The sequence below is a fragment of the Orycteropus afer genome, unplaced genomic scaffold, assembly GCF_000298275.1.
Source record: "Orycteropus afer afer isolate SDZICR_OR568_19922 unplaced genomic scaffold, OryAfe1.0 scaffold00004, whole genome shotgun sequence".
NCBI lineage: Eukaryota > Metazoa > Chordata > Mammalia > Tubulidentata > Orycteropodidae > Orycteropus > Orycteropus afer.
The window spans coordinates 31,178,313-31,187,472 of record NW_006921591.1 but is presented as its reverse complement, the minus strand read 5'-3'; the positions used below and the strand labels follow the sequence as shown (position 1 = coordinate 31,187,472).

General features: G+C 38.1%; 1 pseudogene; it reads right to left on the bottom strand.

The window, feature by feature from the left end:
- Positions 1-7,733: 7,733 nt before the first annotated feature.
- On the bottom strand, positions 7,734-8,807 carry LOC103194896 (annotated as a pseudogene).
- Between the last annotated feature and the right edge of the window lie 353 nt (positions 8,808-9,160).

Sequence of the window (9,160 nt, the reverse complement as noted above, 5' to 3'; positions counted from 1 at the left end):
AGCCTAAGGTTCATGTGGGATATCATCAAAAGGAATAACTTACGTGTCATTGGAATTCCAGAACAGGAAGAGAAAAACAAAACCACTGAGAAAATTTTCTAAGATTTGCTGGAGGAGAACTTCCCTGAAATGATGAATGATGAGAATATATTCATTCAGGAAGTCCAACGAACCCCAAACAGGATAGACCCTAAAAGAAAATCACCAAGACACATCATCATCAAGCTCATCAAACCAAAGACAAAGACAGAATCCTGAAAGCCACATGGGAAAAACAAAAGTTACCTACAAAAGACAGCCAGTAAGGATAAGCTCTGATTTCTCAGCAGAAACCATGTAAGTGAGAAAGCAATGGGATGGTATATATAAAACTCTGAAAGAGAAAAATTTTCAAACAAGAATTATATACCCGGAAAAATTGTTCCTCAAATAAGATGGTGAAATTAGGAGATTTCCAGATAAGAAAAAACGAAGAGAATTTCTTAAAACCAGGACAACCTTACAAGAGATGTTAAAGGGAGTCCTTAGAACCAAGAACCAACAATAGCAAATAACAACCAACCATTAATACACAAGATGACACAACCCAGAAACTACAGCTATGGACATATCCAAAGTAAAATGAGCTTACAAGATTGTAAACAGGGAACAAGAGACATCAATTGGCAAGTGAGGACAACTGCAAACAAAAAGAGGGAAAAGACTGTGTAGTTAGAGAACTTCTAAATGGTCAGGAAGTTAAGAGAGTTTCAGGATAGAATGGACTGTTATATTATGCTGAGTGAAATAAGTCAATCACAAAAGGACAAATATTGTATTAATATGTGATTTTAAAAGTTAAGGAAAGGTTTATCTATAGAAGGAAATATTATTTGTTGGTTACTAGGGGTAGGAGGGGAGAGGAGGGAAGGCTGTTAGATAGAGAGAGATAAGTATTGATATGGGTGAAGAGAAGGGCAATGTACCAAATATGAGTGACTGATATGACACAATTGAGGATGAGAAAGACATAGAGAGGTACATGGGAGGTACAGACAACAAATATGAATCCTTTTGCACATACAGTACTGCGTTGTCAGTGAAGGCAAACATGGGTATATGGGTGGATAGATGGGTGGACAGGCCAAACGATTAGGTATGTATATGAAATGGGGAGGGTATCCAAGAACTTGTATAGGGTTGGCAGACAATGGTCCTATAAGTTTATGTGAATGGTCAGAATTCCCAGGTATACAGTAGAGCTGACAAGGGGCAAGGTTGTGGTCACTGCTTGGTCACAGTCAGCTACTCAGAGGGACTGAGTAGTTGAAACTGCGGGCTTGGGACCATAGTTCCAGGAGACATCAAGGTCAATTGGCATAATATAGTATACAAAACATTGTTCCACCTCCTACTTTTGTGAGTAGTGAGTGGGATCTTAAAAGCTAGCAAGCTGTCATCTAGATGCAACGATGGGTCTCTCCTTGTCCAGAGCAAAGAAAAATGAAGGAAACCAAAATTCATGGAAATAATTAGTCTTAGCGACTGGTACATCATATGATCTGCAACTTATACAACTATGAGACCAGAAGAACTAGATGGTGCCCGGCTAACACTGTCATCCACTTGGAAGGGGATTTATGTAGGAGACCCTTGATAGAGAGGGAGAACAATGTCAAACAAAACTCAAAATCATTTGAAGGAAAAAAAAAAGGTGGGGACCAAGTTTCCTGGTCTGATAGAGCCTGGTGGGACCACTGAGACTATAGTCCCTAGCTGCCCTTCAGATCTGAAATTGAACCCACACCTGTGGTTTCCAGCCAAACAAAATACAGGCATATGAGTTGAACATTTACCTTAAGTAGATACACTTCTTGGAAAAAACAATCATTGAGAAAGAAGGGCTGCTTATGCACAGGGAGACAGCTCAGGGGGCAGGAATGTATGGACGGATGGACACTGGGAAGAGGTAACTATGGAGAGGAAGTGGGAGGGAAGCTGTTGCATTGTGGTAAACTGTGGTCAATGACATGAGACAAAGTATATGTGAACTGCTTAATGGAAAGTGAATTTGCTCTGTAAATCTTCACCCAAATCATAAAATAGTAAATAATAAAAATAGTAAAAAAAAAAAAAAAAAACACAGTTACATAAATTTGATGAGTATTATATCCCCATTTAATAAATATGGAATTTGAGACTCAAAGAGTGATTGAGGGACAGTGAAGGCCACAGAGCTTTCTTCTGGTCCATGAAGTTAAGTTAGCCTAGTGTTCTTGTTACCATCATTTATTTCTGCACCAGATTACCACTCTAATACCAAAAAAAAAAAAAAAAGCAAACTCATTGTGGTCAAGTCGGATCTGACTCATTGTGACCCTTCCTTGGGCTTCTGAGGTCATATCTCTGTGGAAGTGGATCGCCCAATCTTCCTTCCAAGGAGTGGTTGATGGGTTTGAACTTCCAGCCTTCTGGTTATCAGTCAAATGCTTTAGGCACTATACCACCACAGCTCCCCTCACCACTCTGATAGTAATAGCAAATTCTATAGAAAAGAAGGAATTCATTCCAATTTTATGAAAACTTGTCTCACCTACTATGTATGAGGACTCAGGACCAAGTCAATGAGAATTGAACATCCAGTATGATGAACAGTTTCTTCCATTAAAGGTGGGGAAAGGAGGGGAGGAGATAAATATTCATTGAGTGCCTACTATATGCCATGTACATTACATATATTATCTCATCTAATCTTTACAACAACCTTTAGTATTGCCAAGAGGGTCTTCTATCTCCCTCATCACTTCTCTCTTCTATTTTCCATATTTCAAAACTATCATAAGTATTAACCATGTCACTTCACCACTTCGCTTTCAGTAGTTGCAGTTGGTTTTATTTCCTACTTTATAGCGAAAACAGAAACCATCAGATGGAAACATCTTCAACATTCAACCACTAAACCCATAGATTTATCTGCATCTATGATGCCTGAACATGGGCAGTTCAACTTTTTACAGGTGTACAACTTATGGACAGCAACTACAATAATCTGCTCGGCAACCCTGTCCTTAATTATTGCAATTTTTCTATCACAATTAAGCCTCCCTTCCCCCCCTTGTTCCTGACCCTGGAAACCAATAATAAACTTTTGTCTCAATGTAACCAAAAAAAAGCATAAACTCTTCTTCATTCTACCTTATTCATTGTCCAGCTTCCACATGCATGTGAAAAACAAATGCAACACCCAGCAGTCGAGTCGGATCCAACTCATAGCGACCTCTCCTTGGGATTCTGAGGCATTATCACTATGGAAGTAGATTGCCCAACCTTCCTTCCGAGGAGTGGCTGGTGGGTTTGAACCACCAGCCTTCTGGTTAGCAGGCACATGCCTTAGGCACTATGCCACCAGAGCCCCCACATGAATGTGAGGTGATTGAAAATACATGGCTTGTTTTAGTTGCACCTAACCCAAAGAGACATGTTTGCTCTTAGTAATATGAAAACTTTGACAATATTCTCTCCACTTATCATGAGGCTGCTTATTGGTCCAGTTGTGAGGATTTTTTTTTTTCTTTATGTTGAGGTGTAATCCATACTGTAGACTGTAGTGTTTAATGTTCATCAGTAAGTGCTTCAAGTCATCTTCACTTTCAGCAAGCAAAGTTGAGTTGTCAGCATATCACAGGTTGTTAGTGACTCTTCCTATAATCCTGATGCCACATTCTTCTTCATATAGTCCAGCTTTTTGGATTATTTGCTCAGCATATATATTGAGTAAGTATGGTGAAAGGATAAAACCCTGACACACTCTATTCCTGATTTTAAACCATGCAGTACCTCCTTGTTCCATGCAAATGACAGCCTCCTGATCTATGCACAGGTTCCTCATGAGTACAAGTAAGTGTTCTGGAATTCCCATTCTTCTTAATGTTTTCCATAATTTGTTATGATCCACACAGTTGAATAATTTTGCATAATCCATAAAACACAAGTAAACATCTTTCTGACATTCTTTGCTTTGAGCCAAGATCCATCTGACATCAGCAATGATTTCCTTCATTCTACATCCTCTTCTGAATGCAGCTTGCAGTTCTGGAATATACTGCCACACCCATTTTTGAAATATCTTCAGCAAGATTTTATTTGCATGTGATATTAGTGATATTGATTGATAATTTCCACATTCTGTGGGATAACCTTTCTTTGAAATGGGTACAAACATGATTCTCTTCCAGTCAGCTGGTCAGGTAGCTGTCTTCCAAATTTCTTGGCATGGAGGAGTAAATGCCTCCAGCACGGCATGCACTTGTTGAAACATCTCAAAGGTATTCCATCAATATTCCATCAATTCTTGGTGCCTTGTTTTTTGCCAATTGCTTCAGTACAGTCTCAATTTTTTTCCTTCAATACCATGGACTCTTGATTAAATGCGGCCTCTTGAAATGGATGAACATCAACCAATTCTTTCTGGTACAGTGAGTGACTCTGTGTATTCCTTCCATCTTCTTTTGAAGGTTCCTGCATCATTCAATATTTTACCCATAGAATCTTTCAATATTATTACTCAAGGCATAAAGTTTTTCCTCAGTTCTTTCTGCTTGAGAAATGCTGCGCATGTTCTTCCCTTTGGTTTTTCTAACTCTTGGTCTTTCCATGTTTCATTACAATTGATATTGTCTTCTTGAGCTGTCCTTTGAAATCTTCTGTTCAGCTCTTTTATCTTGCCATTCCTTCCATTTGCTTTTGATACTGTCCATTCAAGAGCAAGTTTTAGAGTTTCTTCTGACATCTATTTTTATCTTTCCTTCCTTTCCTGTCTTTTTAATGTCCTTTTGCTTTCTTCGTGTATGATGTTCTTGATGTCATCTCACAATTGATCTGGTTTTTGGTCATTGATGTTCAATGCACAAAATCTATTCTTTAGGCGGCCTCTAAATTCAAGTGGGATGTAATCAGGTTATATTTTGTCTCTTGTGAAGTTGTTTTTATCGTCTCTATGTTCAACTTGAACTTGTATATGAGAAGTTGATGATCTGTTCCATAGTCAGCTCCTGGCCTTGTTTTGGCTGAACATATTTTGCTTCTCCACTATCTCTTTACATGGATGTAGTCGATATGATTCTACTCCACATGGTGAAGTCCACATATGTAGCCACCATTTATGTTGTTGAGAAAAGGTATTTGCAATTAATAGGTTGTTGTTCTTGCAAAATTCTATCATGAGATCTCCAGCGTCATTTCTATCACCAAGGGCATATTTTCCAACTACTGGTGATCCTTCTTTGTTTCCAACTTTTACATTCCAATGACAAGTAATAATCACAACTTGATTGCATATTTGGTCAATTTCAGACTGCAGAAATTGGTAAAAATCTTTAATTTCCTCATCTTCGCCTTTGGTGGTAGTTGTGTAAATGTGAACAGTAGTAGTGTTATCTAGTCCTCCTGTCCATATATGGATCACTGACATCATAGATAGATCTTGACAAATATATATCTATCTTGATAGATAGATAGATCTTGAAATATATTTTTTGACAATTAATGCCATGCCATCCCTCTTCTATTTGTCATTCCTAGAATAGTAAATCATGTTTTTTTTTTAATTAAAAGTGGCCAAACTAGTCCATTTTAACTCACTAATGCCTGAGATATTAACCATTATGCATTCTTATTTCATTTTTGACAACCTCCAATTTCCCTAGATTCATACTTCATACATTCCATGTTCCAATTTTTAATGGACATTTGTAACTGTTTATTCCCATTTTGAGTTGTGCCACATCAGCAAATGTAGGTCTTCCAAGGTTTACTCCATCCACGTCATTTATGTCAACCCTATTTTGAGAAGGCAGCTCTTCCTCAGTCATATTTTGAGTGCCTTCTGACCTCAGGGCCTCATTTGCCAGCACTATGTCAGACCATGTTTCAAGGTTATTCATAAAATTTTCCAGTAATATATCAGACAGTGTTTCACTGCTGTTCATAATGTTTTATCTGGTCAGTTTTTTGTGAAATGGATGGCCCCTTCCTTCTTTCATACCTGTCTTATTCTAGAAGCTCCAGTGAAACCTGTCCACCAGTGGTGACCCTGCTGGTACTTGAAATACCAGTAAGGTAGCCTTCAGCCTCATAGCAACATGAAAGCCCCTGTGGTTCAACAAACTAAGAAATGAGTTAATTTTCTATGAATTAGCAGCTCTGAAATTACCTTCTGTGTGTTATAGATTTGACCAGAAAAAGTAAACATTGTGAGTGTAAGGGGAACCAGATTAAAGGGATTTGCAAATATGGAAAAAGGGAGGAGTAACCCAATCCTGTTAATTTGAAATGAAATAGGAAGTATCTGCATCAGGAAACACTCAATGTTTAGATAGATAGAAATAGGAATATAGAAATAGCAAAATATTTATGTTATTATTTTCTGTCTTGGTTCACTGAGAAGGCCAGGAAGTAGAAACACCCCACTGGCACTGGACAGCATTAAAATCCACATATAGATTTCTGAATATCTTTCTCTAGCAAAAGGAATCAGGGATCCTGGGCTGGGGTAGGGGACGGGGGAATGGCTGCTTTCACATCTAAGGCAGGAAAAGTCCAAAAGGCAGTGGGAACAGTTTGTTCTGTTGTTGAAAAATAAGAGTCATAGAGACACAGTAAAAGACCTACAAGACACTTTGAAGGACCTCTCAAGGGCCAAGCTTGGACAATTTGATTATCAAACCAGATAGTGGTAGTAAAAGATTATATCCCATTGAATAAAATGAAAATATGTGTCCATTCTGCTACAAAGAAGGAAGAAAGAAGGCAGGATGGAGGGAGAGAGGAAGAGAGGAAGAAAAAGAAAAAGTATGAAATGAAAACATATTTTATTCATTCTTATTTATTTACATTTCAATGATTTATGTACTTCTTAAAAATTGTAACCTAAATCATGGCAATTCAATTAAGCCAAACGTAGGTAACTTTTTATTTTCAGTTGATAATCCCTTGTTCTGGTTACCTAGTATTACTCTGATAAGAATATACCACAAATGGGATGACTTTAACCAACAGGAGTTTATTCTTACAATTTGGAGGCTTTAAGTCCAAGTTCAAATTGCCAAGCTCTAGGGGTTGGGTGAAAGCCCCTCAGGCTTGGGCTTCAGCTCTGCCTCCAGCTGCCAGCCCACTGAAGCTAGAGGCTTTTCTTCACTCAGACAGCTGCTGGCTGCTGAGGCTGCCAAGCCCAAGGTTGACAAGTAAAAAGGCACAGTCTTGATGTTAGCAAACCACATGGCAGTCCATTAATTCAAGTTCATTTTAAGTCCTCAGGTTGGTAGAACATGGCAGACTGCTGAACAATGACACAGCTACATGCAGGGTCCAAGCATACCACAAGCTAGAGACTGTCCCTAAGGTTTCTCCTTATATACAGGAAGCAGACCATATTCCAAAGGCACCTACTCAGCTCCTTGTGGTAGATCCCACCATGGCTTTGATTGCCAGTTTCATCATGGAGAATAACTACCACGAGCTGCCCAATCACTCAACCAGGCCAAGCCAAGTTGACATACAAATTTAACTACCACAACCTTTAATACGAATTGTTACCAACAAATTTGTAAAGATATGGAGTATTACACATTTGATCAAAACACTTTGATTTGAGCATAAAACAGATTCAAATGGTACACGTTTCATGAATAAGGCCCAAGAATTACCTACCAATTTGTAGGCAACCTTCTTTCTGATCAGAATTCTTTATTCTTCAGCTACCGATGATATAGAGCAAAATCTGTTGTAAACAGGGCACAGTTGTAAGAGTAGGATAATATTCTTAAATTAAGATCATTCTCATTAAATTGAAAAGACTTGCCTAAATGTCTTCCAGCACTGTAGTATGTTCTACTGATATTTTTCATAAAATAACTTTCCTTTGATCCCATTTGTCCACATTCTGTTTTAAAAATTGGTTGAAATTTATATACAACTATGTACATGTTCACAAAGTATTGCATAAGCAGCAGAATCGTCATGAGAGTGTTTGCTAACACATATCCAATTCGGGAAAAAAAAAAAAAAATGTTTGTGTTTCCCATCTGGCTTTTTTCAACTTCTATTTTTTGAGAAAATTTCCAACTAGTCTCAGACTTGATTTGTGAAAGAGATGCACTACTTTTCTTAATGTTAGACTTACAGTTATCTGTCTCTAGTAGCATTGGTGACACTTGGGAAGAAATCTTGTCAGAATCACTTTTTGATAAAATTTCATATGGCTTGGTTGAAACAGCAGGCGGAAGTGTCTTGGTAGGCTGACTATTTTTGATGAGTACTTTGGCTGACTCACTAGTGCTTATGACTCAAAGGAATAGCTTTTTCTTCTTTTGGAAAGACTTTAGAGGTATTCACCAAAAGCTCTTCTCTCTTTTTCTAATTCTTCCATGTCCTTCAAGAGAGTTATTTTCACCTTGCTCCTTCACTTCTTTTAAAACTTCTCTGTTTGAAGAGCTCCTTCTCCCTTTCCCTTATCATCATCAGAAATATTTTGATCATCAGGAACTGGTTCCTGGAATTTTAGAAGTAAAGTTCTTTCTTCATCTACCCAAGTCCCCATTTTTCTGCTGGAGCATTCTAATCAGAGCTAGAATCTGCAGATGAGAGACAAGGTGACCCAGACCATTCATCATTGATATAGCCTTGATAATGAGTAACATTCCACTGATAATCAGAACCAGCTAAAAAACTGAGCCCATACCAAAAAATATTGAACGATCACTCAAATCCCTTTTCTAGTCTTTTCCATTTACATTAGCAACTCCAGTGTTTTGATGATGATGATGATGATGATGATAATTTGGATGAAAGTTTACAGAGTAAATTCATTTTCCATACAACAGTTCACACACATTTTGTTTCATGATATTGACTGAAATTCCCATAATTTAATAGATGTCTTCCCACTTGCTCCCTGTGGTTACTTTTTCCATGTGTCTTTCTTTCCTATGCTTTCCTGCCTCTGAGCTATCTCCCTGTGCAAATAGTACCCCTCTGATCTCCCATGATTCATTGTTCTAAGGCGTGTACTTACCTTGGGTAAATGTTCACCTTATATGCCTGTCTATTGTTGGGCTGGAAGCCACAGGAATGAGTTCAATTCCAGGCCTGAAGGGTGATTAGATGCCATAGTCTTAGAGGTTTC